Consider the following 26,997-nt stretch of genomic DNA (forward strand, 5'->3'; position numbering starts at 1 on the left):
CCTTCCATAGCTCCCGCCAAAAGCTTCTAAACCACAGTAGATGGTAAATGAGTGTCAAGTACAAGTAGAGCCTATTCTTCTTGCTTTTATTTTCTTTTGATGTGAAAATCAAAAAGGCTGCAGAGAATGGGGTTTTAGAGGGCTGAAATAAGAGAAATAGGCAGCCTGGGGGGAAAAAAAGAGCAAAACCAAAGATGTTCGGTAAGAAAAAGTGAATTGATGTGTACTGCAGACTGATTACCTGTCAAAGTGGGTAATCCTTTTATATAGGAGCTCATTCAAATGTTAAATGATTTCATTCAGAACTTCCCTTTGGGAAAACTTGCTGAAGTCTGAACTCTCTGAGTTACACAAAAAGATCCACCACTCTTTTTTTTTTTTTTAATTTATTTTTATTTTTTTTAGCACATCTGTAGCATATGGCATTCCCAAGCCAGGGACTGAATCGGAGCTGCAAATGCAGCAACGAGGGATCTTTTAAACCACTGTGCCGAGCCAGGGATGGAACCCATGCCTCCACAGCAACCCAAGCTGCTGAAGCTGGATTCAGCACAGGGGCCAGGGGTCAGAGATACAGCTGCACCTTATGCACAGCAATAGCCACACTGGATCCCAGCCACGTCTTCAACCTATACTGCAGCTTATAGCAGCACCAGATCCTTAACCCACTGGCCAGGGATCAAACCTGCATCCTCACAGAGACAACGTCAGATCCTTAACTTGCTGAGCCACAGTAGGAACTCTTCAAAACTCTCTAGAATCTCCCACAGAAAAAGTAGGATGGCTGAGTCCAGAGCTCTCCTTTCATTTTAAGCATTAAATTGTGGCGTGGATTCTAGTCTAGTCTCTGCTACTCACTAGCAGTAACCTTGATATGTCATTGAGTCCATCGGCGCTCATGACTCCTAAAGTTCTCCATAGTAATAACGTTAATAAAAATAGCTAATATTGATGGAATACTTGCTGTATATACCAGGCATTGTGCTGAGCATTCTTCAGGGATCATTTCATTTAACCCTCACAGTCACTCTTTGAGATGGTTACTGTCATTATCCCTCACTGAGGAAACCGAGGCCCACAGAGATTAATGTGTCCGCGGGGAGAATGCATTTTGGTGGAAATGTATTCATTCAAGCCTAGCTCAAATCCCCCTTCCTCTCTCCCCATGCCTGTAAGCAGAATGCCTGATTCTGGACTCCTCAAATAAGAAGCTAGGAGTTCCCATCATGGTGCAGTGGTTAACGAATCCGACTAGAAACCATGAGGTTTCGGGTTCGATTCCTGGCCTCGCTCGATGGGTTAAAGATCCAGCGTTGCTGTGAGCTGTGGTGTAGGTCGCAGTGGAGGCTTGGATCCCACTTTGCTGTGGCTGTGGTGTAGGTTGCAGTGGAGGCTTGGATCCCACTTTGCTGTGGCTGTGGTGTAGGCCGGCAGCTACAGCTCCTCTTCAACCCCTAGCCTGGGAACCTCCATGTGCCGTGGGGGCAGCCCTAGAAAAAGGCAAAAAAAAAAAAAAAAAAAAAAAAAGAAACTAATATTTTAGCTCTTATCACTTGTCCTATTGTAGCGTGTTGATTGTTTTTCACGTCTCTGCCAGCATACTGGGCTTTGAATTCAGGGTTTCGCAATTAGTATTCTCTCAATGTATGTGTCAAGTTAGTGGCATGAACTCTCATTTGATTCTCACAACAATGTTCTGAGTAGAATTATTCTTGTTTTTACAGATAAAAGCTGAGAGAGGTTAAGTAATTAGCTCAAGTTTACACAGGAAGGAAAAAATGGAGTCAGGCTGTGAGCCCAGGCATCAGGTGGTCCCTCCCCTGACATCACTGTGCTGACGTCACTGTCCATTCGGTTGTCCAAGCCCCACCAGAAACCAGTGTTGATTTAATTCACTACGGAAGCCATATAAGACCAGTGGCACTCATGCCACAGCAGCCCACATAAGCAAACCCAAATTGAAGCCTGTAAATGCCTCACGGGTGCGAAATCCAAACCTAAGCACATCCAGCCCCAGACAGCCAACAAGGCTATAAGGTCTAGCCAACCAATAATTTCTTACATTGCTTCCACCTTTATAAAACCTCTCTCAGAGATCCCATTGGTGGCAGGCTCCTAACCACTTCTGATCAGGCTCTGTTCTCTTCCAATTGATTTTTGCTCCAAGAAATTAAAAGACTGTAATATGCTCCAGTGTATCTTTTAACATCAAGGAACCATTCTGTACAATACTTCTCTGCTCATGATTCTTGCCCATCCCCCACTCCACTCCAGTCCTTGTTCGATCCATGACCTTGTCCCATCATCCCTTCCATCACCACTGCCATCGCTCACCTGGATTACCGCGATGGTTAGTGCAGAAGATGGGGAATTTTGGCGAACTGCCAAAAGGAACAGATGCAAATTATGGGTGACTTTTATAAATTATAAGGATTTTTTTTTTTGAAATCTCCTTTAGAGACAAAGACCTACTTGGACACACTCAGCCCTGAGTGATTTAAATCGTGGTTCACTGGGGAGTGAGAATTGTGTTTTCACCTTTTGACATAAATTTCAGTATGAAGATCAGCGCACCTCTCAAGTCCCATAAATCATATGAGGCAACCAAGCTTCTAAGCTTCTTTGCCAATTGCATTCACTAGTTTATTTCAGAGTCTGCCATCTGGGACCCAATTGGGATGACTGCACTTGTTTTCCCAAGTTGTTGTTTTTAACCCATTTCATTGCTCAGTCTCTCCCCGGCTGGGGCCTTGCTCCTGCCCTCACTAAACTCGGTTCCCGGTTTCCTGCCTACCTACCTCAGCATTGAAGATGTCCTGTTCCTGAGGTGCTTTTGCCATGCGCTCTCTGCCACCTGTAGGGACACGTGTTCATGTTGCATGAAGACCTCCTGCAGTACTGGCTGCTTGCCCTTTGCTGCCAGCATCCTTCAGAAAACTTCCTCCCATGCCCCTGAAACAGATCTGTCTCCCCACCGCCTGCCTCGTCTCAGGGGTGGGCTCCTTTACAAGCCCTGGAACTAGTTTAGACCCATAAATGTCCCTTTGATATCTACTTATTGCCAACACGAAAGAAACATCTTCAAGGCAAAGGGAGTTGATCATCCTTGGCAGTCTGCTCAGACTGTTTCAACAATGAAGCTTCTCCAAATATTAAGGTCTCCTGCTCTTCTGGGAACCATGGAACAAAGTATTCTAGTTAATATTGTCAGATGACCTGCCAAGAAGAAAGGTCACCCTGGTAGGAGTTCCATGTGCTATTTAAAGTACAGTTGTTCCTTAGATGGGAAAGCAGCAATAAATGGCCAGGGTTTTAATGAGGCAGAGAAAGCTACAGAGTGGCAAAATTTGAAAATGAAATTGTTCTCTTCAAAAATAACACTGTCCCTTTATTCTGTTTTGTAATTCTACTTAAAGTTCTTATCTCCCTTTTGGGTATTGTGAATTATTTATTCACATTGTGTATTTAACTTGTTAAGAGAAGATGTGTTTTCGAATGAGAGAAAAAGAAACCTGTTTTAGTCTTTTTGCAGTAGTCTTAGGAATATTTCTAAAAGTTGAGCTCTGTCTCAAGGGGGGAAATGGAGATCATGAGAAAATGAAACGGCCACTCCCCATATTCGCTAAGTTTACCTGCAACAACATCAAATAATTGATGGATGGAAGGCTATTATTCCATTTCCCTCTACCGATCCACCTTCCTCCTCTGATTGTCCTTCTAAATTCATTTAGAGAAATTCCCTTGTGGCTCAACAGGTTATGGATCCAGCGTTATCGTTGCTGTGGCTCAGGTCACAGCTGTGGTGTGGGTTCGATGCCTGATCGGGAACTTCCACATGTTGCAGACGCAGCCAAAAATAAGTAAATAAATAAATTTATTTAGAAATAGCAACACCTCAGAATTACAGCTGTCTCTTGCTCTTTTTCTGTTCTCTACTGCCTCACCCTTTGTTCACTTTTTTGTGTAAATATTCATTTTTCATTTTACTATGCCCATGAAAATAGTATTCACAACTTAATGTTGTGTGCACTATGTTCATGTTTTTGTTTTACCATTTGCTTTTTTTTCTGTAGTTAATAAATTGCCTTTTAAAAAAATTGCTTAGTTTTCTTTGTCTCTTAAAATTTCTCCCACATTTTCTAATATTCTATTAGTCCAGTTTTCCACAAGATCAATCAAATAACTAATGTATCAATTTCAATTCCAAAATAAATGAGTTCTTTTAAACTTGCTAGGGCTATGACACATAGCTCTATGTTATAAAGTTTGAAAATCTTAACTTTTTACAAGTAGGGTGTTTATGAGTGTCCTTTAAAAAAATATGTAAACCATTAAAATATGTAGATGAATCCTACCATCTTCAAGTGGCAGCACTTCTCTGGGAGGCAGTAACACTCAGGGGCTGAGTGTCTGTCATTAGAGCCAGCTTCAAACCCTGGCTCTGTGCCCACCTGAAACAAATACTAGTTTGTGCCTCAGTTTCCTCATCCATAAAATGGGGATAATCGTACCTACCAAGAGGATTCTTTGAAGTTTAACTTAGATAATATATGTCAATCACTTTATATAATACCCGATGCATAGTAAGTACTCAGTGAATGTTAGGTGTTATTTAACATGATAGCAAAGGAAGAAATAATTTCGAAATACTGAAAGACTTCATCTAAAGTTTATGTGTGAAAAAATAACAAAATTAAGAGGCAATAATAATCTGGGCTAAAAATATTCACAGCATGTGTGACAGAACAAAAGGTAAAGTTTCCTGTATCAGAAGCCTTGGATAAAATTAAAAAATAGGAGTTGGAAGTGACAATGAGGCAGAAGCACTACCTTGAGGCTGCGGCATGGAAACTACAAGAGAGCCAGCTTCAAACCCTGCCCGGGCCAGGCCTGCTATCTTCTCTGGGCCCACAGTTCGTCACACGATGATAAAAGCTCTTTTGAAGGAACGTGTCCATACTGTTTCCAGTTGCTGGTCCCTGATAAGTCTAGAGTGCCCCTCAAGCCCACGCCCAAACTGACACCCAAAATGCAGAAGCTTCTTAATCGAGAAGCAAGAAATGATACACTCAGTTTTAAAGAAGCAAAAATTCTGGAAAAATACAAAGAATCCAAACGTGTATTGCTGATTACTTGTAAAACATGCAACAGAACGGTTAAACATCGTGGTAAAGGCAGAAGCTCCCTATCAACCTTCAAGAGCCATCCTTCCACTCCTGCAAGTAAACTCAGCCTGAAGACCCCAGAGAGAAAGACTCTAAGCTCTGCAAACCTAAATCATACGTCTGGTTCCAAGGGCAAGAGCCCAGCATTGAATTTCAGAACACCTACATCTGGACAGTCAACACCTATTAGTTTCTCAGAGAATGTGAACAAAACAAAGAAGCACTCTCTCAACTAAAAATGTTGCTTAGTCAGAGTGAATCCGAAAAGAATCAAAGGTGGACTTCAGACATTTCGTATCTTCTTTGTAAACGATGGACTATGAAAAAAAAAAAGTTCAATACAATTTCTGAAACTAAGAAGAACAGCTTTTTAAAAAAACTTCTATTTATTCTTAAAATACACAGAATCTAGGGTCCAAGAGCAAACTTTTCTTGGCATTCTTCAGGGTTTATGGAGAAAATACTTCATTAGAATGAAAGACTGAAACCTGGCTGCCTTCTAGGGTGATTGCGAGGATCAAAAATATAAAAATGGTCCTTGTAAGTAGTAAAGATATATATGGACATTGAGTGGCTATATTATTATTTTCTCCTCCTTTAATTAAGTTTTTGTTATTTACATAATTTTCTTTCATAAGAAATTTGAGGCCTTTATGAGAGGGTCTACTCACTCCTTTCTAGGTGTCTACAGCCTTAATACTAATTCAGAAAAAGAATAAAGTATGTGTGTCCTTGTGTTCCTATATAAATAAATAAATAAATAGGCAGAGTACATAAGTTGTTAGTTTATTAATGAAATAAAACTGGCTATATGAAAACACATGTGGGAGTTCCCGTCGTGGTTCAGCGGAAACGAATCCAACTAGGAACCATGAGGTTGCAGGTTCGATCCCTGGCCTCATGGATCATCAGTGGGTTAAGGATCCTATGTTGCCATGAGTTGTGGTGTAGTCTAAGATGCAGCTCAGATCTGGCAGTGTTGTGGCTGTGGGGCAGGCCGGCAGCTGTAGCTCTGATTCGACTCCTAGCCTGGGAACCTCCATATGCCATGGCTGCGGCCCTAAAGAGACAAAAAAAAAAAAAAAGAAAGAAAGAAAAAGAAAAGACATGTGCTTTCACTTGTAATAAAAATTGCATATTAAAATATAATAATCTACAAAAAAGAAAGGTACAAATTGCTAATATCAGAGATGAAAGACAGACTATCATGACTGATCCTGTGGACATTAAAAGAATCCTAACAGAGTATTATTAACAACTCTGTGCCCACAAATATAATAACTTAGATGAAATGGATTATTTCTTTGAAAGAAAATCAACAAAAACTCATTCTAAGGAGAAACAGACAATCTGAATAAGCCTGTATCTACTAAGGAAATTGAATTAATAATTAATAATCTTCCAAAAGAGAAAGTACCAGGTTCGGATGAATTCACTGGTGAAGTCTACCGTATATTTAAGAAAAAAATGATACCATTTCTCTACAATCTCTTCCAGAATGGAAGCTGAGGGAATACTTCCTACTCATCCTATGAGTCTAGCATCACCCTAACAGCAAAGCCAAACAAAAACATTAAAGAAGTTAAAACTACAGGCCAGTGTCTCTCATTAACATAGATCTGAAAATTCTCAACAAAATATGAGCAAATTAAATCCAACAATGTATAAAAAGAATTATACACCATGATGAAGTGGGATTTTTTTTTTTTTTTTCTTCCTTTTTAAGGCTGCACCCACAGCATGTGGAAGTCCCCAGGCTAGGGGCTGAATCGGAGCTGCAGCTACTGGCCTATGCCACAGCCACAGCAACACCAGATCCAAGCTGCATCTGTGACTGACACCACAGCTCAAGGCAATGCTGGCTGGATCCTTAACCCACTGAGTGAGGCCAGGGATCAAACCCACATGCTCATGGATACTAGTTGGGTTTGTTTCCACTAACCCACAAAGGGAACTCTGGGATTTTTTTTTTTTTTTTTGATATGGGTTTTATTCCAGGTACATGAGGCTGATTCAACATTTGAAGATCAATTAATGTAATTCATCATATCAACAGACTAAAGGTGTGATTATATCAATAAATGTAGAAAAAGCATTTGAAAAAATCTAATATCCATTCATAATTAAAACAAACAAAAACTTAGCAAACTAGGAATAGAGGCTAACTTCCTCAACCTAATAAAGATCGACAAAATACCTATGTCTAGCATCATACTTAATAGAAACTAGATGCTTTCTCCCTAAGATTAGGAACAAAGTCATGATGCCCCTTCTCACCTCTCCTTTTCAAAATTGTACTGAAAGTCCTAAGGAAATAAGATGAAGAAGAAAGAGAAGAAGAAGAAAAGGAGGAAGTATACAAATTGGGAAGGGAGAAATAAAACTCTTTGCTCACAAAATAACATGATTATGTAGAAGCAAAACAAAATCCCAAAGAATCAACAACAACAACAAAAAAACCCTCCTGGAACTAATAAGTGATTATAGACAGGTTGCAAAATTTAGATTATTAACACCAAAGTAATTGCTTTCCTGTATTCCAGCATCAAACTATTGGAATTTGAAATTTAAAATACCATTTACATTAGCATCATTTTAAAAAAAAAGAAAGAAATAGTTAAGGAAAAATCTTTAAAATATATTCAAGATCAATCTGATGAAAATTATAAAACTCTGATGAAAGAAATCAAAGAAGATCAAAATACATGGATAAGAAGAGTCAATATTGTCAAGATGTCAGTTCTTTCCAGTTTGATCTACGGATTTAATTTAATCCTAATAAAAATTCCTGCAAGTTATTTTGTGGCTATTGACAAACTAATTCTAAAGTTTATATGGAGAAGCAAAAGACCCAGAATAGCCAATGTGATATTGAAAAAAAAAACAGATTCGGAGGACTGACATTATCTGGCTTTAATTCTTACTCCAAAATTATAGTGATGTGAAATTGGCAAAAGAAGAGACGAATATATCAATGACACAAAATAAATTGTCCAGAGATAGACCCACACAAGTATAATCAATTCATCTTTGACAAAAGAGCAAAAGCAATTCAGTAGAGAAAGGATAAACTTTTCATCAAATGGTGTTGGAACAATTGGACATCCATAGGCAAAAAGCAAAGCAAAGTATTGACAGACCTTACACCTTTCACAAAAATTAACTCAAAATGGATCACAGACCTAAATGTAAAAGGCAAACTTTAAAACTCTAAGAAGATATAGAAAGAAAATCTAGGTCATCTGTGTTTGGCAATGAGCTTTGCCATTGATTCAACACCAAAAGTGCCATCCATGAAAGAAAAACTGGTAAGTATAACTTCACTAAAATGTAAAACTTCTGCTCTACAAAAGACACTGTCAAATGGGTGAAAAGACAAGCCATAGATTAGTAGAAAATATTTACAAAGTATGTATCTCATTAAGAAGTTATCCACAATGTTATAAATCAACTATACTTTAATAAAACTTGAAAAAATAATTTAAAAAACCCTTATCTCCAAAATGTACAAAGAGTTGTCAAAGCTCAACAATAAGAAAACAAACAGAAGTTCCCACTATGGCACAATGAGTTTGGTGTCATCCTCGGAGCGCCGAGACGCAGGTGCACTCCCTGGTCCGGCACAGTGGGTTAAGAAATCCTGTGTTGCCACAGCTGTGGTGTAGGTTACAGCTGCGGCTTGGATTGGATCCTTGGCCCAGGAACTCCATATGCTTCAGGACAGCCAAAAAAAGAAAAAATAAATTTAAAAAATTTAAAAATAATAAAACAACCTATTTTTTTTTAATGGGCAAAAGAACTAAATAGACACCTTAACTAAGAAGGCATAGATGGCAAATACATATATGAAAAGATGCTCAATCTCATATATCATTAAGGAATGATAAACTAAAACAAAGTAAGACACTTATTAGCATGGCCAAAATCCCAAACAGTGACAACACCAAATGCTGGAGAGGATGTGGAGCTACAGAAACTATCATTCCTTGCTGGTGGGAATGCAAAATGGTACAGCCACTTGAGAAGACAGTTTGGCAGTTTCTTATAAAGCTGAACTTAGTCTTACTCTGCGATCCATTAACTGTGTACCCCTTGGTATTTACCCAAATACGTTGAAAATTATGGCCACACAAAAACCTGCATTTGAATGTTTATAACACCTCTATCATCATTTCCAGAACTTGGAAGCAACCAAGATGTCCTTCAGTGGCTAAATGGATAAACAACAAACTGTGATACATTTAGGAAATGGAATAGTATTCAGTGATGAAATGAACTGTCAAGCTGTGGAAACACGTGGATGCACCTTAAATGGATATTGCTAAGTTGAAGAGGCCAGTTAGAAAAGGCTATATACTGAAAGATTATAACTATATGGCATTTTGGAAAAGGCAGATTGTAGAGACAATAGAAAGATTAGTAGTTGATAAGTCTTCTGGGAGAAAAGAGGATGAGTAAATAAAGCACAGAGAATTTTCAGGACAGCGAAAACTACTATGTATGATACTGCAGTGGTGGATACACGATGTGGTGATATGTGATAATACATGACACCATAAAACATGATGGGTACAAATAAACATTTATCCATAGAATATACAACAGAGGGAACCCGAATGTGAACTAAGAACCTTAGTTAAAATAATGTATCAAGATTGGTTCATCAGTTGTAGCAAATGTACCACACTAAGGCAAAAGTTAATGACAGGGGACTCTCTGGGCGTGGGAGGATTGTGTATGGGAACTCTATGCTTAATAGTCTATTAATATATATCTTATATATCATTATGTTCAATAATATAACATGTTTTGCTTATGGCATTTTGAAATTATTTTTATATTGCAATATCCACTGTTGGTGAGGATAGAGTTACCTGTTTTTTAAATTACATGTGTATTTGTACATATTGTGTGTGTACATGTGTGTGCCTTCTTTAAAACCTCTATTGCTTCTCAGTGCTCTGTACAAAAAAAAAATCCGTATTCACTCCTATACTTGTAGAACCTAGAGCAGTCACCCGTCTATAGTAAATTCTGAGTAAATATCTGCTAAATCAATGTTGAATGCTGTGTCGAATGTGGAATGTAGATGCTATGAATGCACTAAAATGTGCTGTCATCTGGTTCATACGTATTTCTTCATCTTATTTACAATGTTATATTGATAGGCATTGTCAAATGCCTTGCTGGTATCAGGATACAATGTGCCTATAGCTTTCCTCTGCTGTGTCAGACCAATAACTCTTATCAATCTTAGTTTAGCTTATTAGAGAGTAGATGGAAAAAACAATAAAGACAGATTAACAGCCAAAGGCCCATGAGAGATGTGGATTAAAAGGCACAGTGGCAGTTCCCACTGTGGTACAATGGAATTGACAGCTGCTTTGGAATACTGAGACCCTGGTTCGATCCCCAGCCCAACACAGTGGATCCAACATTGCTGTGGCTTAGTTCGAGGCTGCAATTCAGATCTGATCCCTGGCCCAGGAGCTCCATATGCCTTGGAGCAGCCAAAAATAAAAATATAAAATAAAACACATAAAAGGTACAGTTGTTCATTTACATTCTATTTCCCAAACAAAGTAGAGATTTGTTTGAAGTTATTTGGAAGTCTTTCAAAAGTCTTAAATAGTATGGTTATTGACAGTATTTTATTAAAGTTCATCTTTGAGTAAACCTGAGCCTCTCTGAAAACAGGCCCAACTGTGAAAAAAAAAATTTTTTTTTTTTTTTTTTTTTGGCTGCACCCACAGCATATGGAAGTTCCCAGGCCAGGGATAGAACCCGAGCTGCAGCTGTGACCAACACCACAGTTGTGGCAATGCTGGATCCTTAACACACTGTGCCACAGCAGGAACACCGGTGAAGAAATATTAAAATCCATTCAGATCAGCTGCAATACCAGCATAGCCGTGTCACAAATATCCAATTATCTATATTTATTTTAAGCACCACAGATAAAAACAACCCTTAGAAGAACTTTGAGAACTTGATTTCAATGAACTATAAAGAGAAAGAAATGAGAATTCATTAAGAATTCTGTACTTAATGGGAGGGTTAAAATTTGCACCATCTCAGCTTCCATTCTTGGGTTGGTAAGACTCTGAGAACTGGTGCTAGAATTTGCCTGTAAAGAAATTATGCTGTGTGTCAGAAGCACATTTTTCAGGCTATGCCAGACTGGATGTTGCCTGGGAAACTTGTTACAGGTTTCTGATAAAGCTAGAAGGGAAAGTGTCTGTTCCCGAGGCAAGAATGCTTTCAGAATTGCCTATCTCTGTAGCTTCTGCCATCCTCACTACCCACTGCTCTCATTTGATCTGATTCTGTGTTGTTCCCCATTCCCAGATATTTGCTTAAATTGTATTCCTTCACTATCTAGACAGAAGTAAGAAAAATGAGTACTGGATCCATATTCTCTCATGAAGCAATCTGCTGAGCAGAGTAGTTCCTGCCCACAGAAGTGATACATGTGTTTCCCAGTTTGCCACAGTCCCCACTATTCCCTAAATGTCTCCAACAATGAAGCCGAGTGTTAAGTTTTTATTTACTACTATACTTTCACTCCCATTTTTTCTTTATGGTAGAGGGGTATTTCTCATTTCCCATAAATTTTTCAGAAGTGGCAAAGCAAGAGCTCTGAGAGTTTTAAGAATTAAAAAAAAAAAAAAAAAAAAAAAAAAGTAAAATATAGCCATCCCTCAAGACCCCTAGGAAGATACCAAGTCCATGGATGCTCAAGTGTCTCATATAAAATGGCATAGTGTTTGCATATAACCTGTGCACATCCTCCTATATATTTTAAATAATCTCTAGATTATTTGTAACACCTAATACAATGTAAATGCTCTGCAAATAGTTGCCAGCATGCTGCAAATTCAAATTTTTACTTTCTGGAACTTTCTGGAATTTTTTTTCAAATATTTTCAATTTCCATTTGGTTGAATCCACAGATGCAGGTGGAACCAACAGAAACAGATGGTCAGCTGTACAATGCTTAGAGGAACCCAAGACCATTCCTACATGTTTAATATGCAACGTGCACATACCTACAAAGAACAGACCCTGCTCATTCCATCTCACATCTAGTCCCTGTAGCCCCTGGAGCCTGCAACTCCTGGTCTGGTTCTCAGATATCTAGGGGTCCCTGGAGTATGTTTTGGGCTCTGGATTATCCCCAATCCTAGCTTGCTGCCTGGTTGCCTTAATCCCCACAGACCAGGACAGGCAGGTCCTACATCTAAAAGTAAAGGTTCTGGTGGCTCTAATTCTCCTCCACATTTACCTATCTCATTGTCCACAAATGAGCCGAATGCATAAGTGAGACGTAACACTTCCTTCTAATTTAGCAGTCAGTGCTACATATTCATCGATTCTTAGTGTAAAAGAATCTGGATATCCCGTTTCAGTTATCTTCATCATCTTCCTTGTAATTAGGGTTATGTATAGATTGTTAACACCAGCAATTCATTTAGCAAATAGTTTTTTTTTGCAGGGGGAGCGGTTATGAGAAAGAAGGAAAGGGAGGGGAGAGGAGGGAGCAGACAAGACAGGAAAAGGAACAGAAAGAGCCCTCAGCAAGTGTGAACCATAATATCGAAGTTGGCATCAGGTCTAGTGTGTTCTTGATGAACCTCTCTCCTTGGTTAATTCCTTCAGCATACCAGAGCTGAGGCAAAACTGTATTTCCATATTCTGCAATTTCTGTTTCTATTAATTAATCATTTTAAAAATCCTAGGTTTTTGGAGTCTTCTTGTGTTGCAGCTGGTTAAGGATCCCGCATTGTCACTGCAGCAGCTTGGGTCATTGCTGTGGCACGGGTTTGATCTCTGGCTCGGAAACTTCCACATGCCTCGGGGGGCAGCAAACAAACAAACAAACAACTTAGGTTTTTAAAGGACTTGCTATGTTGGAAAGGAACGTGAGGAAACAGATCTTTGTCATGGGTACTGCTCTGTATCCACCTGCTACTCTGCAGCCCCAAATCCCAGCTCTCTCCCTCTCCCCCAGGACTGAACAGTTTAGCCAGTGTCCCCTTCCCCGTAAAGAGATGGCTGTCTGCAAGGCCAGGGACATTGACAGACTCATCTAAAAGGGTCTGGATGCGAACTTCATTGACATCAGGGTAAAATGTCTCACTGCTCAGAATGGAAGGGGCTTTGCATGGGTGTCGGCGACCCATCAGAGCACCCAAAGCTCATTAGGGGAAGGGGTAGACCGAGGTGACCCTGGTGGTCTCTGGCTGAGGACCTTCTGGGAGAAATCTTTTCTGGTTCTAAGTGGCAGCTCAAGGTCAATGCACCAAGAAATGAAACTGAAGCCTGAAAATTCATTAAAATCTTTGTCCCTCAAATGCAAAGTAAATGATGGGGATACCCCTAGTGTTGATCTGAAGAAGCAGAGTGTGGGATGAAGTGGGGAGCCAGCAGCCGGCTCATCTGGAAGCAGAGATAAGAGTGGAGGCGGAGTGGAAACTCTCTGTAATTAGCTCCAGGAAAGAGGAAGTCCTGAGCCACCTCTCGGAGCAGCCCGAGGCCACAGGGCCATGCCCTCCCTCTTAACTGAGGCTGCTGCCCCCACCCAGGTCTGCTGACGGAAGTGCTATCTCTCCCCTGATAGGATGCCGAGGATGACCCCGCAGGTTGGCAGGTGGCCAAGAGGAGATCCCAACTGCCTTCTTCTCTTAGCCCGGGTGACAGTGTGGCATGCCTCCCAACCTCTCTTCCTTCCTCCTCTGGACGAAGCGATGACACAAGACAATAAGGAAACGGTCCTTGCCTGAACCTGTGAGTTTGCATTCCTTGTCATCAGACACATGCAGCCATGAGGTAAAGGACTTGCCCCCGGCGGGCGAGCTGGGCTATCAAAGCTACAATCACCTGTTCTTAAGACAGCCACTGAGAGAAGTTATTCAGACAAAACATTTGGGGGCCCTTTCCAATGGGGCCTTTCTCACTTAAATAATAAGCTCCCTGTCAAGTTTTATTTGACAGACTCAGCATACGACAGGCCAGGCTTGCAGATTTTTCTGAGCCTACTTCCCCCTCGAGTCTGCCTGTGGTTAATCATACTCCTGCAAGAGACAGTTTCTCGTCCAGCCTGGGCGCTCACATTCTGTGACTCCACCCAAGGTCCAGGACTTCTGAGCCTGCTATCACCAAACACAAGCCCCAAACTGAAACAAGGACACTCTAAGTGGTGGACCTAGTGAAGTCAGCTTAGTGCCAGCCCTTATTCCCCACAGGTAATAAGACCAAATATTCTGCCTGACTTTACCACGATACTTTAAGGTCCGTTTCCATCACCCTTCATGATGTGGCACCATGATAGGCATGTAGGTGGGGAGGTACCAGGTATTGAGGCTGGGCAGGGAGCAGGGGCAGTGGGATGTGGGCTGGCCTTGGACCTTGCTACTTCCTACCTGGCTGGCCTGGGCACCACCTGACACTCTAAGAAATCTTTTCCCTCATTTCATCTTCCTCATGGAGACAGAAACACTTATCCTGCAAGGTGGTTTTAAAAGGTAGCAACTGGGAGTTCCCTGGTGGTCTAGTGGTTAGGATTCAGCACATTCACCTCTGCAGCCAGGGTTCAATCCCTGCTCTGGGAACTAAGGTCCCACATCAAGCCACTGCATGCCATGGCCAAAAAAAAAAAAAAAAAAAATGTTTAATTAAATTAAAAATAAATAAAAGTCAACAACTAATAGACACCTAATGTTGAATGGAAGGTAGACTCCCCGAAAATGATGGCAATAAGTATTATTGTTGATTTTGTAAAAAGAGATAATACACTTTAAGTGCTCAGAATAGTGTATCAGTGTTTGTTATTATTTATTTTTGTGTTCTAAATAAACGCAGATGCCTCATCACTTTGGGATCTGCAAGCCTCACTGAGGTAATGCTGTGTATGTGGCTAACATGCCTGATTAAGAAAAGGCAGAGGTTTGATACTTTCAGAAGAATTTGGACACGATTCAGCAGGTTAAATTCAGCCCATGAAAGGAAAGTGAAATCTTATGATCTGATTCTTAGGAGGAGCAAAGACTGTATAGGTCAGAGAATGGAGGAAGAAAAAGTGGGGAAGATAAATCAGGAAGCCACAGCAGGACTGCAGACCTGGGCTAAGGTTGAGGCAGTCGGGAAAGAAGGGCACTGTTCACAGAGCAGGTAGAATCTACTCTACTCCTGATGGATGAAGGCCAGGGAGGAAGTACTTGTAAGCGTTTGACCTTACAAGTTCTGTCGTGGAGCAATTCAGTGACTGTCGGCTTCTCTTACTGAGAGGATTAATTAGTTTAGGAGTTCCCTGGTGGCTCAGTGGGTTAAGGATCTGGCATTATCACTGCTGTGGCTCAGGTCCCTGCTGTGGTGCAGGTTTGATCCCTGGCCCTGGAGCTTCTGTATGCTGTGGGTGGAGCCAAAAAAAGGTAAGATCATTCGTTTAGAATTTATTTTAAGCTGGATCCTTGCATAGTCACAGTTTATTAACCAACCATAAAGAGACATTTCTTTCTTCTTAGCAACCTTTGTCACATATTTTTAAACTACTCCATGATTTAACTAACAAGCATCACCAAGAATAAATACCTATGTGGACTTAGAATAGATTTACAAGGAGATCCTGCTGAATAGCATTGAGAACTTTGTCTAGATACTCATGTTGCAACAGAACAAAGGGTGGGGGAAAAATGTAATTGTAATGTATACATGTAAGGATAACCTGACCCCCTTGCTGTACAGTGGGAAAATTTTAAAAAATTATAAAAAAAAAATACCTATGTGGAACATAAACACAATCAGTCTTTGTTCTGGTACCAGTATATCAGGAGACTGAGTCTGCAGTTATGCAACGCTTAGAAGTCATGACTAAGAAAACAGAATATTGACATATGATTCAAAAATTTACAATCGTAGGCTAATTAAACCAGTAAACACCAGATTCAGAGAAGTGAAAGTTATTTGTAGTTTTCCGTCTTCATTTATTTAAATGTATTTCAGAGATTCAACAAGAAAATGTGTTAAGGCGAGGAGTGTCCTAAAAGAGAAAGACAACGAGAAGTAACCAGTAACATTATTTTTGTAACTTATAATTTGGAAAAACATTTAAAAGTCTTCTATTTTCCTGGTAAAATGGAAGCGTGGTACACTGTGGATTTATACAAGAAATGATGCCAGTTGGGTCAGTCATTATCTTTACAGAGCAAATATCCATGTGAAGAGAGTCTGACCAGAAGGCACCTTTCACGGTGCTATTTTCAGTCATTTTCGCATCTTCAGTAAGGTTTTTCAAATCCCTTTTCAGTGAAAGAAGTGATGTCCTCACATAAGGTCATAACTGCATTTCCAACGCTGAATTATAATCAGCGGCTTCTGTGTTTCTCCCTCACCGACTGGGAGCTTCTGAACACATAGACTGCATCCTGCTCAACCTCCTACCCCACGGTCAGGCACTGTGCCTGGCTCCAGAGGCACCCAGGGAGATGTACCCACGGAGGGGAGAAAGGAAGGGTAGCATGCATCAGAAATATGAAGCAATTTCTCCCTTCCTGGACAAAGCAACTTCATGGTCAAGAATTTTGCAGTGAACATCATTTAAAATAGAGAGTTTTTTTAAAATGTGGTATGACCAAGTTTCAGATAACTTTGAAAAAAAGGAAATTACTGCATCTGTAATCCTAATATGCAAATAGAGGAAGGGTTAGCATGTTGGTTTTAGCAAAGAATAATATTACCGCTGCTGGAATTAATGTATAATGCCTCTTAAAAGCATACATTTTTTTAAAATATCTATTTTTTAAAATTTTATTTCATTGAAGTATAGCAAATTTACAATGTTATGTTAATTTCTACTCTACAGCAAAGCGATTTAGTTATACTTGTATATACGTTCTCATATTCTCTCATATGCTTTTCCATTATGGTTTATGACAGGATACTAAATATAGTTCCCTGAGCTCTAGAGTAGGACCTTGTTGTTTATCCATTCTATATATAATATAACCTGCTATTCCCAAACTCCTAACCCATCGCTCCCCCCTTTTGGCAACCACAAGTCTGTAAGTCTATTTCTGTTTCATAGATACATTCATTTGTGTCATATTTTAGATATCATATAAGTGATATCATATGGTATTTGCCTTTCTCATTCTGACTTCACTTAGTATGAGAATCTCTAGTTGCATGTATGTTGTTGCAAATGGCATTATTTCATTCTTTTTTTATGACTGAGTAATATTCCATTGTCTAATGTACCACATCTTCTTTATCCATTTATCTGTTGATGGACATTTAGGTTGTTTTCATGTCTTGGCTATTGTGAAGAGTGCTGCTGTGAATATTGGGGTGCATGCAACTTTTTGAATTATAGTTTTCTTCAGCTATATGCCCAGGAGTGGAATTGCAGGATCATATGGCAACTCTCTATTTAGCTTTTTGAAGAAAGTGGCTGCACCAATTTACATTCCCACCAAGAGTGTAGGAGGGTTCCTTTTTCGTCACACCCTCTCCAGCATTTGTTATTTGTAGACTTTTTAATCATGGTCCTTCTGACCAGTGTGAGATGGTACCTCATTTTAGTTTTGATTTGCAGTTCTCTATTAATTAGCAATGTTGAGCATCTTTCCATGTGCCTCTGGGCCATCTATATGTCCTCTTTGGAGAAGTGTCTGTTTCGGTCTTCTGCTCATTTTTGGTTCTTTGGGTTGTTTGTTTTTGTTATTGTGTTCTACGAGCTATTTGTATATTTTAGAAATTAAGCCCTTGTCAGCCTTATTAAAAAATATTCAAGGAGTCCCCATCGTGGCTCAGCAGTTAATGAACCCAATTATACAAACCCAGCTAGCATCCATGAGGATGCAGGTTCGATCCCTGGCCTTGCTCAGTGGGTTAAGGATCCAGCATTGCTGTGAGCAGTGGTGCAGGTGAGAGCTACAGCTCCAATTTGACCCCTAGCCTGGGAACCTCCATGTGCCTTGGGTGGGGCCCTAGAAAGACAAAAAAAAAAAAAAAATCCAGATTTTTTAAACTGACAGTGTTGAGAATAGCCCCCTCCAATATAACAAGTTGAAAAGAAAAGTAAAAAGCATTTTTTTTTGTCTTTCATCTTTTTTTAGGGCCACACATGTGGCATATGGAGGTTCCCAGGCTGGGGTCTAATCGGAGCTGTTGCCACCGGCCTACACCAGAGCCACAGCAATGCCAGATTCGAGCTGCGTCTGTGACCTACACCACAGCTCACGGCAATGCCGGATCCGTAACCCACTGAGAGAGGCCAGGGATCAAACCTGCAACCTCATGGTCCCTAGTCGGATTCGTTTCCGCTGCGCCACAATGGGAACTCCTAAAAGGCATTTTAAAGAAAAAATTTTACAACACAGATAATGAAGGTAAAAGGTAAAGGAAGATTCTCTGCCAGCTTCTCCGGGAGGGAGATCATGCTCCCAGCATGTTGGAGGTCTAGGATGGAGCTTCTTTATTGGCATAGTTTATGCCAACATGGAACAAGGGAAGGCAATTTTGTTATAACTAAGTCAACTGACTCATAATATAAAACATCTCAAATAGAGGGTCTGCGAGCGTGGGCCTGGGGGTTGACAAAGCTGGTGGTGACCAGAGGAACTTTACAGAATTGCACGTAGAATATTATTCAGTCTGAAGAAAACAACATAGATGAACCTTGGAGACAGAGGGGAAAGAAGCCAGACACAAGAAAGCAAATACTGTGTGATTCTGTTTCTATGAGGTGTCTCTCTAGCAGCCAGATTCACAGAAACAGAAATGGAAAATGGGAGTTCCCAGAGGCTGTGGGGAGCAGCAAAAAGGGAGTTGTTGTTTATTAGAGGATTTTTCAGATTTATAAGACCAAAAAGTTCTGGAGGTCCGTTGACAACAGGGAATAGACTTATCAGTGCTGAACTGTACACTTACAAATGGTTAATTAAGATGGTAATAAAAGCCGCTTTATTGTGCGGCAGAAATCATCACGACATTGTACATCAACTAAACTTCCATTAAACTTTCAAAAATGAAAAAAAAAAATGGTGCTAAGAGAGAGAAAGAGAGAGAGAAACTGGAAACAGAAAACCAGCCCAGTAGTCTGGAGTCTTCTAATAAAATTTCATATTATTTAGAGGTGACGGTCATTGCTAAATAATTCAAGGCCCAATTCTCCTTTTGTATTAAATTATTCTTTGTGAAAAGGTTTACAACCTTCTTTTTTTCCCCTGAAATTCATGAACCGTGGCTCTAGAACTATGGCAGCAAGACTCAGGAGACCCCCTCTTTGGTCCAAGCTCAGTAGGTAGCCTGGCTGTGACGTGGACAGTAGTTTGACTTCCCAGAGCCTCAACCTGGCCTAAGGATGCTCTCCTGAGGGGTCCTCCCCGCCTACTTTAAGAGTCTGTTCCCACAGGGATAGGGTCACACCCGTCCACAGAGCTGTGCCATCAAACGGGGTACTTGCCAGTGTTTATGTTTTATTCGGTAGGAGTCATTTAAAGTCTATTTCTCTACTGCTAATTACTAAGGTAATCTAGTAATTATTTTATATCACTCAAGCCTGGATGTCTGCATACTAACTCCTAGAATACATTAAACATTGACTAAGTGCCAAACACTCTGCTTAGCACTTGGCGCAGTCGATCTGCGCAAGTGGAAGTGGGCCAGAGACGTTAAGTAACTTTCCCAGAGCCACTCAGCTCACAGGTTGCAGACTTTGGACTCTGAACTCATTTCTTTGGCCAACAAAGGCCGTGCTCTGAACCAGGGTGAAGTGTGCTTCACTACACTGAGGCAGAATAGAGAATTGCATAACAACGCTAAGAAAGTCTGCAGAAAAGTTACAGAAATTCTGGCAGAATGGGGTCTTTATAAATTCACCTCTCTCAAGTCTGCTCATCATGGTAGAACCACTAGCTTGGCTCTTGTCCACCTCTAATATCCCAAACCCCAGCAACTGTAGCCTTGCTCTCATCGCAAACGACTGCATGTACTGAATTCGTGCAGAAGTTAGTTCAGTTGCTGTATTCGACTCAGGAGAGAAGTTTTGATCCAGTCTCAAAATTCTTAATTTACTCTCAGAGAAGACTTTGGGCCCCCAAAGGAAACAAATTATTCATATGGGCTTGAAAGTGCTTGATGCAAATGCTTTGAAGAGAAATGATCAAAAATATATACTGTCTCAAATTATACAAGCAAAGAAAACACATATTGTTTTGTGATTTGCCAAATTTGGTCCTCTCTTTAAGGTAGCCCAGCATTGATCTGAACACAAACACACACCAGCTGGCTGGAATGACTGCATTTATAAGTAAATATTTAGTGGGCTGGTTCTTAGCCCACTTGAAACACTCTGTTCCAAGACAATAAGAAAAATAAGTGTTCCTTAAAACTGAAATGTGGATAAAATGATAATGGCTCATATAAAAAGTCTAATCTGTGGCTGGAACTGTGGAAAAGTTGTTCATATTTAAGGAATGTTATGTCCTCATATTTAGAATACTTTTTCGCAAAAAGTTGTTCATATTAAAGGAATGTTATGCCCTTATATTTAAAATACTTTTTCACGAAGTTATCGTATTTGGCTTTTATGAGTTTGGTTTTAAGTAAATCATAGTTTAGAATGCATGATAAACTTGTAATGGGATATTAACAAACACCGATGGTAACTGAAAGGCGAAACCTCAATCTGGACTAAATACCATTTTTGCCTACTCTGCACCTGCACCCAGGTGGCCCAAAGAGACTAGAGCAAACCAACCACCCCTGCTGGGCATCCTCAGTCCATACAAGAGCCCCAGCTTTAAGTGGGCCTCCGCTATGCGCAGTTATGACGCCCTCCCATCTCCCCAGCGACAATTTCATAACTTCTCCTTGAACCTCATACCTCTAATACCACCCTCCCCAGGTTCACGCTCAACTGGTGACCTTGACCTTGCTGCCTATTTCACTGAGAAAATAGCAATCGGGAAGACCCCCACCCACGGGCACCTCCAACCCTTCACGCCTCTTCCCTGTCGTTTCTCTGGTGAACTGTCCCTCCTCCTACCCAAGGCCAGCCCCTCCACTTGGGCACTAGATCCCATCCCTTTCGCCAATCAAGGACGTGGCTCCAGAATCCAACCCCATTTCCTGCAGCATCTGTTTTTCCCTATTTACTGAATCTTTCCTGTAAGCCTACAAACACGGTAGCCACTATTGCTCCCCTCTTAAAAGAAACAAAAGCTGTCTCACCTGCATTTCCCCCTCCGGCTGGCTGCTCATTCTTGGTGGCTGCCCTTTATTTATAAGTAAAACTCTTCCTCCTCAAGGGGGGCGCTGTCTTCGATTCTCCTTCCATTGTCTTTTCTTTTTTCTTTTGTCATCTTTTTTAGGGCCTTACCCGCAACATATGGAGGTTCCCAGGCTAGCGGTCGAATCAGAGCCACAGCTGCCAGTCTACACCACAGCCACAGCAACACCAGATCCAAGCCCCATCTGTGACCTACACCACAGCTCGCAGCAACGCTGGATCTTTAACCCACTGAGCGAGGTCAGGGAGTGAACCTGTGTCCACATGGATACCAGTCAGATTCAATTCGGCTGAGCCACAACGGGAACCCCTCTTTTTTGATTTTTAAGGTTTTGGTTTTTTCTTTTTTCTTTTTTTTTTTTTTCCCCACTTTTTTGGACATCCTACAGCATACGGAGTTTCTGGGCCAGGGATCAGATCCAAGCCACAGTTGCGACCTATGCTGCATCTGTGGCAGCACCAGATCTTGAACCCACTGTGCCCGGCTGGGCAGAGGATCAAATCTGCATTCCAGCGCTCCAGAGCTGCTGCCGATGCCATTGAGGCACAGTGGGAACTTGGATGTTTTAAGGTTCTCTTTGGCCACATCCACGGCATGTGGACGTTCCCAGGCCAGGGACTGTACTTGCACCGCAGCAGCGACCCGAGCTCCACAGTGACAACACGGGATCCCTAACCGGTTGTGGACCACAGGAGAAGGCCACCTCGCATTCTCTCTTCACTGCTCTAATCAGCAGCGGTCCCCGCCACTCTCCGTCACCAATGTCCTGCACGATGTTACAGCCAACGGTCCAGATCCCACTAGATGATCCCCTCTCTCCGACCCAACCATGCCTCCTCTGAGTCCTCCCTTGATACACGTCTTCTTCTTGGCTTCCAGGACCTCACCCTCTCCTAGTTCCTCCCGCTTCACCGACTCTTCCTTCTCCATCGCCTTTATGGGTTCCTCCTTCTCTTCCAGCCCTCCTAGCCAGAGGGCCCCAGGGCTCAAATCTCACCTTCTCCACTGGCAACAGCAACCAAACTCACACCGAACTGCGGTCTCCAGTCTGGTCCTCTCCCCTCGGTCCCATATCCCCATTCAACAGCTCACTTTACTTATTTTTTCATTGTTTTGGCCACACCCACAGCATGCAGAAGTTCCAGGGCCAGGGATCGAACCCGTGTCACGGCAGTGATGATGCCAGGTCTTTAACCCCCTGAGCCACCAGGGAGCGCCTCAGCATCTCAACTCAAGATGCGTAAAGGGAGTCTGCAACAGAGCCAACCCTCTACCCCCAAACCTGTTTCTCCATCCCAGTAACTTCATCTGGTAATGATTCTCCTATTGCTCAAAAGCCATGGAGCTACCCTTGTCTTCCCTCCTCTTCTCTCTCCTCATCTTATCTCCACAGGCAAATCCTCTGTGTTCAAAATATATCCCGCCTCTGACCACTGTCCCTTCCTTGCCTAATATCCCTCTGATTCGAGCTTCAACTCCTGCATCACTCAGTAATGTCCTAATTGGTCTCCCTGCTTGCCCGCTCAGCCCAGTCAGGTGGTATTGACTGCTCAAACCCCCTCACAAGGGCTCCCTAAGGAAAAGCCCAAGTCCTTTCAATGGTCCATGATCCGCCTTCCTTTCTCCTCTGAGTCCATCTCCTGTGTCCCCTTCTCTTGTGCCCTCCAGTCTAGTCAGACTCGCCTCCTTATTGTCCTCTACTTGGCACTTTCTTCCCCCAAATTCCCACATGGTTTGCTCCATCACCTCCCTCCAGATTTTGCTCACAGGTCATTATCTCAGGGGGGTCTCCTCCAGACCACTCTGGGTGCCTTCTATCTGCTGGTTCTCAGCTGGGTCTCTATAACAGAAGACAGATAAGGAGAGAAACATTACCAATTAGCCTTCCTAAGAAGTGAGGACCCAAGGGAGGTTAAGCCTGAGTGTGTTCATTCTGGGTTTGCTGATGAGTGATAGGACAAAGGGAAGAGCTAAGGGCAGTGAACCAAGCAAGGCCTGTTTGTTGGAATTCCTCTGATCACCTTTGTCTTTAGAGATAAGGATGCTCCTTTCTTTTGGGGTCTAGAGAGGGCACCTCCCACACAGAGTCTTAGGACGTTTAGGGAAGGTTAGACAGTCCTGCCAGTAGCTGCTGGTTCTCATTCTTTCAGCTGACAATATTGAGTTGACCAAGGTGCTGTGTTCTGGGGTAGAGTGTCCTGAACCCTGTCACCAGCCTACTTAAAATTCCATCTCACAGCCTCTCCAGCCTCCCCATCCATCAGTCATGTTTCTCTTCTCTCTTCTCCAACATGTTATTTTATTTACTTTTTAGTTGTCTGCCTCCCCCAACCTACATGCCAACTCAATAAAGGCAAGGGTTTTTCTTTTTTTCATGTGTTAGTCATACCCCTAGCACCTCAAACAGTGCCTGCCACAAGTATTTTGAATGAATGAGCGAAGGAATGAATAGAAGAGTCAGGGTTCATGATATAGATATATTTATTATGCACGGCCATGTAGCTGGTATTCAGGTCTCTTTTCTCATTTCACCCTTGCATCTGTGTCGTGGTTATTATTATCACAACTTCAAGATGAGAAAATGGAGTAACAAAGGAGTTAAGTGACTACCAAAGATATGTAGATGTAGGAGATAGAATCAGGTTTCAAGCCCAAGGCTGTTTAGCCCCAAAACCATCATCGCTCTGGTTCCAACCCTTACCATCAACAGTCATGCAGTCATCATGGCACAAACCAATGTCAAGGTTGTTGAGTGGTCCCCAGATGCAATACCAAAGCTACACCACAGGCACTGGTGGGCCCCTCTCCTTTTACAGGCTATTGTGAGTCTTGAGTTTCCTACACCATTTCAAACGTCTGAGTATTTGGAACTGTTGGGCTGCACCCCACAGGCCTACAAGGCCTTGTGCTTGCCCAGCCTCAAGATCAAAGAAAGAGCCAGAGTTAGCAACAGCGATATGAATGCTTTAATGGGTGCGGGAGCTTACATGTGTGAAGCAAGGTCCTGGAATGACATCCCACCATGTGTGGGGACGGTGGGCAAATCTTGGTGGCAGTATTTGCTCCTGGGGGGTGGGGGGGGGATTGCCATTAGGGGGAAACAGATTGGCTCATTAGTTACCAGGGAAACCAGCAAAGGGACATGCCCCTCACTGCCCCTTTGATAAACTATCTATAGCTGGGGCCTGGGGCAAGTCCAGAGGAAGGTCAGTCACGTGCATAGAACACAGGTGACACAGGCACTGGTCAAGCGGAGGATATACAAAGAGCGAGAGAACAGCCACCTTGAGTGGCCTGACCATAGAGGAACTATCTGGATGATCAGTTTACCGAAGACTTTCTGCAGTATAATGTCTAGTCTGTCTATTTAACGTCTAAGTGGTGTTTGTGTCTTTCCAGACAATGGCCTTCAGTAAAAAGGGAAGTTGACGCTTTCAGAAACAAAGAGAGAACAAAATATTTCAGAGCAATATATAGACTATCTAAATAGCATATTGCTGGTAGACAAGAAGCCAATGACACTACTGTTTCTCGAAAGAAAAATGAAGGACTGGGGAACAAGAAAGGGAGGGGAACTGCCTTCTCAGTCATACCACCTGTACCTTTTGAAGTTTTGTGCCATGTGCATTAAACAGCTTCTAGAAATAGCCAAAATGATTAAAGAATGACAGGGGGGCAGTGTGCCCTGTCTGGCCTCCCACCCCCTGGAGAGGGCTGTGACAGGGGCCCTTCGCAGTCAGAAGAGCTCCAGGTCCCTGCCCTGATCCAACAAGGTGACTTGAGCCCTCAGGGCCTCAGTTACCCCCATCTGCAAAGTGAAAATAGTAATTTGAGCTGGCCTTACTTCATGAACAGGGATTGTCATGAGCTAGCACATTCTAAGTGTAAAACATTATACATGCAGAGTTCTCATCTTTTAGGAAAAAGCCAAGTTTTGTTGGATGAGAAAGCCAGCCTCATTGAGCTGCGGAACACGAAATGGGGCCAGAATAGCAATAGTAACTGTCTCCATTTATCATAATAAGTTCTTGGAAGTAAGAAAATCAGCGGAAAAATCTGTTGCTTGGTCTCAAACAAATTTGTTTTAAATTTAAAGAGTATAAGCAAGATTACCATTTGCATTATTACAGCTCCTCTCTTCTCTGGTTTTAGGATGATTATGTGAATTTTAGTCATCCTCCTCTAGAATGTTCTTTTATTCTCACAATGTACACACTAGCTAAAACCTAGAGAACTGGAAAGATCTGCAACTCGTTTATAGAATTGCTAGAATCAAATAATGGCACGTTTTCAAAGCTATGTCGTGGCCTACTCTGCATTTGAAAATACTAACGTTAGATTTGCAACTCATTTGTAGAAGGGCTAGCATCAAGTAAATGGCACGTTTGCAAAGTTTTGTCACTGACCACTCTGAATTTTAAAATACCAAAGTTATCATTTGGGTTCTGAATGCAGCCCTGCCTTGAGGTACAATAACGATTGATTGAAGATTCATGGGGGAAAAATGCTAAATAGTGTGATTTGGGGCTATAGATGAGGGGATAAAAGCAATGGGTCATGTGTGGGATTAATTTTTAAGCCATTCATTGAGCAGTCAGTCAAGTAAAGTAAAAGGACATTTTTCAAGAAAAGACAACGGTGTCTTTTTATTGGCCAGCTTACCTAAAGTCTAGAATTAAAAACAAAAGCAAAATCTAGGTGCAAAGGGCATGTATTTCAGGACAGTTTTGGAATCTGTTACTTTCGTTTGTTAGGTATTTTATACCATGTAATGTAAAGGAGAGAGAGTCTATCCTAAAGTGTTGAACACACCTCTAGAAGGTTCGTGGTTGGGGGGAAAACTTTCTTAAAACTTCGTTTCCTCTTTTTTTCGATGTATGTCCTCCAGCTCTTTCGTCTGTAGGGGAGGTGGTATTTCTCCTCTTCCAAATCCTGTCCTTAGACAACAGAAGAAAACAAAGCTCCGAGCTTATGTGATCCGAGGACCACTTCCTTTTCCCCCTGGTCACCTGCTGGTTTCAAGCAGAACAGTAGAGGAGGCAACAGAGAGGCGCCGTGGCTCTGCCACTGTCTGTGTTTACCTGGAGCTCAGGCTGTGGTTTTCTACAGCTGTGCGATGGGTTCGTCTTCCACCCACGGAGGGGTGGGAGGAGCAAGGGAAGTGATTTGAAAGTGGTTTGTACACTGTGACGCCGCTGCCCAAAAGTGCAGGATTGTTTCTTTACAAAATGAATTGAAAAGGGGGCAGCCTTCCTCTTATCCTTTTTCCTGTTACTCTCTTCTTGCTTCCACTTCCTTTCCCCTCATGTCTTCCCTTCCTCCCGCACCCCCAATAGCTTTCTCAGCCAGGAATAAACCACCCACATCAGGGTCACCAGAGCCCAGGGTCTGAATTGTTAGAAGGAAACGAAGCAAGAGTCAATAGAGGTTACCTTCAAATTACTGAGAAATGTGAAATGAAAACAAGCTCAGAGCCAAATTCCAGGAAGATGCTCTATGACGATTTACTTTCCGCTCTGTCTTCATGTTTGCGCAATTCT

The 26,997-nt window shown here is 41.8% G+C and overlaps 1 long non-coding RNA gene and 1 pseudogene across 2 annotated transcripts in view; both read left to right on the plus strand.

Annotated features, from left to right (window-relative positions):
• The window catches only part of LOC100626841 (uncharacterized), a 133,679-nt gene extending 118,849 nt beyond the window's left edge, over positions 1–14,830 (plus strand). The window contains 1 exon segment of one of the 2 annotated variants that reach the window (NR_045016.1): positions 13,786–14,830. This is a non-coding gene — a long non-coding RNA (uncharacterized LOC100626841). 2 annotated transcript variants of the gene reach the window in all.
• On the plus strand, positions 1,426–5,989 carry LOC110260772 (annotated as a pseudogene).

Source organism: Sus scrofa, chromosome 5, assembly GCF_000003025.6.
Source record: "Sus scrofa isolate TJ Tabasco breed Duroc chromosome 5, Sscrofa11.1, whole genome shotgun sequence".
Lineage (NCBI taxonomy): Eukaryota > Metazoa > Chordata > Mammalia > Artiodactyla > Suidae > Sus > Sus scrofa.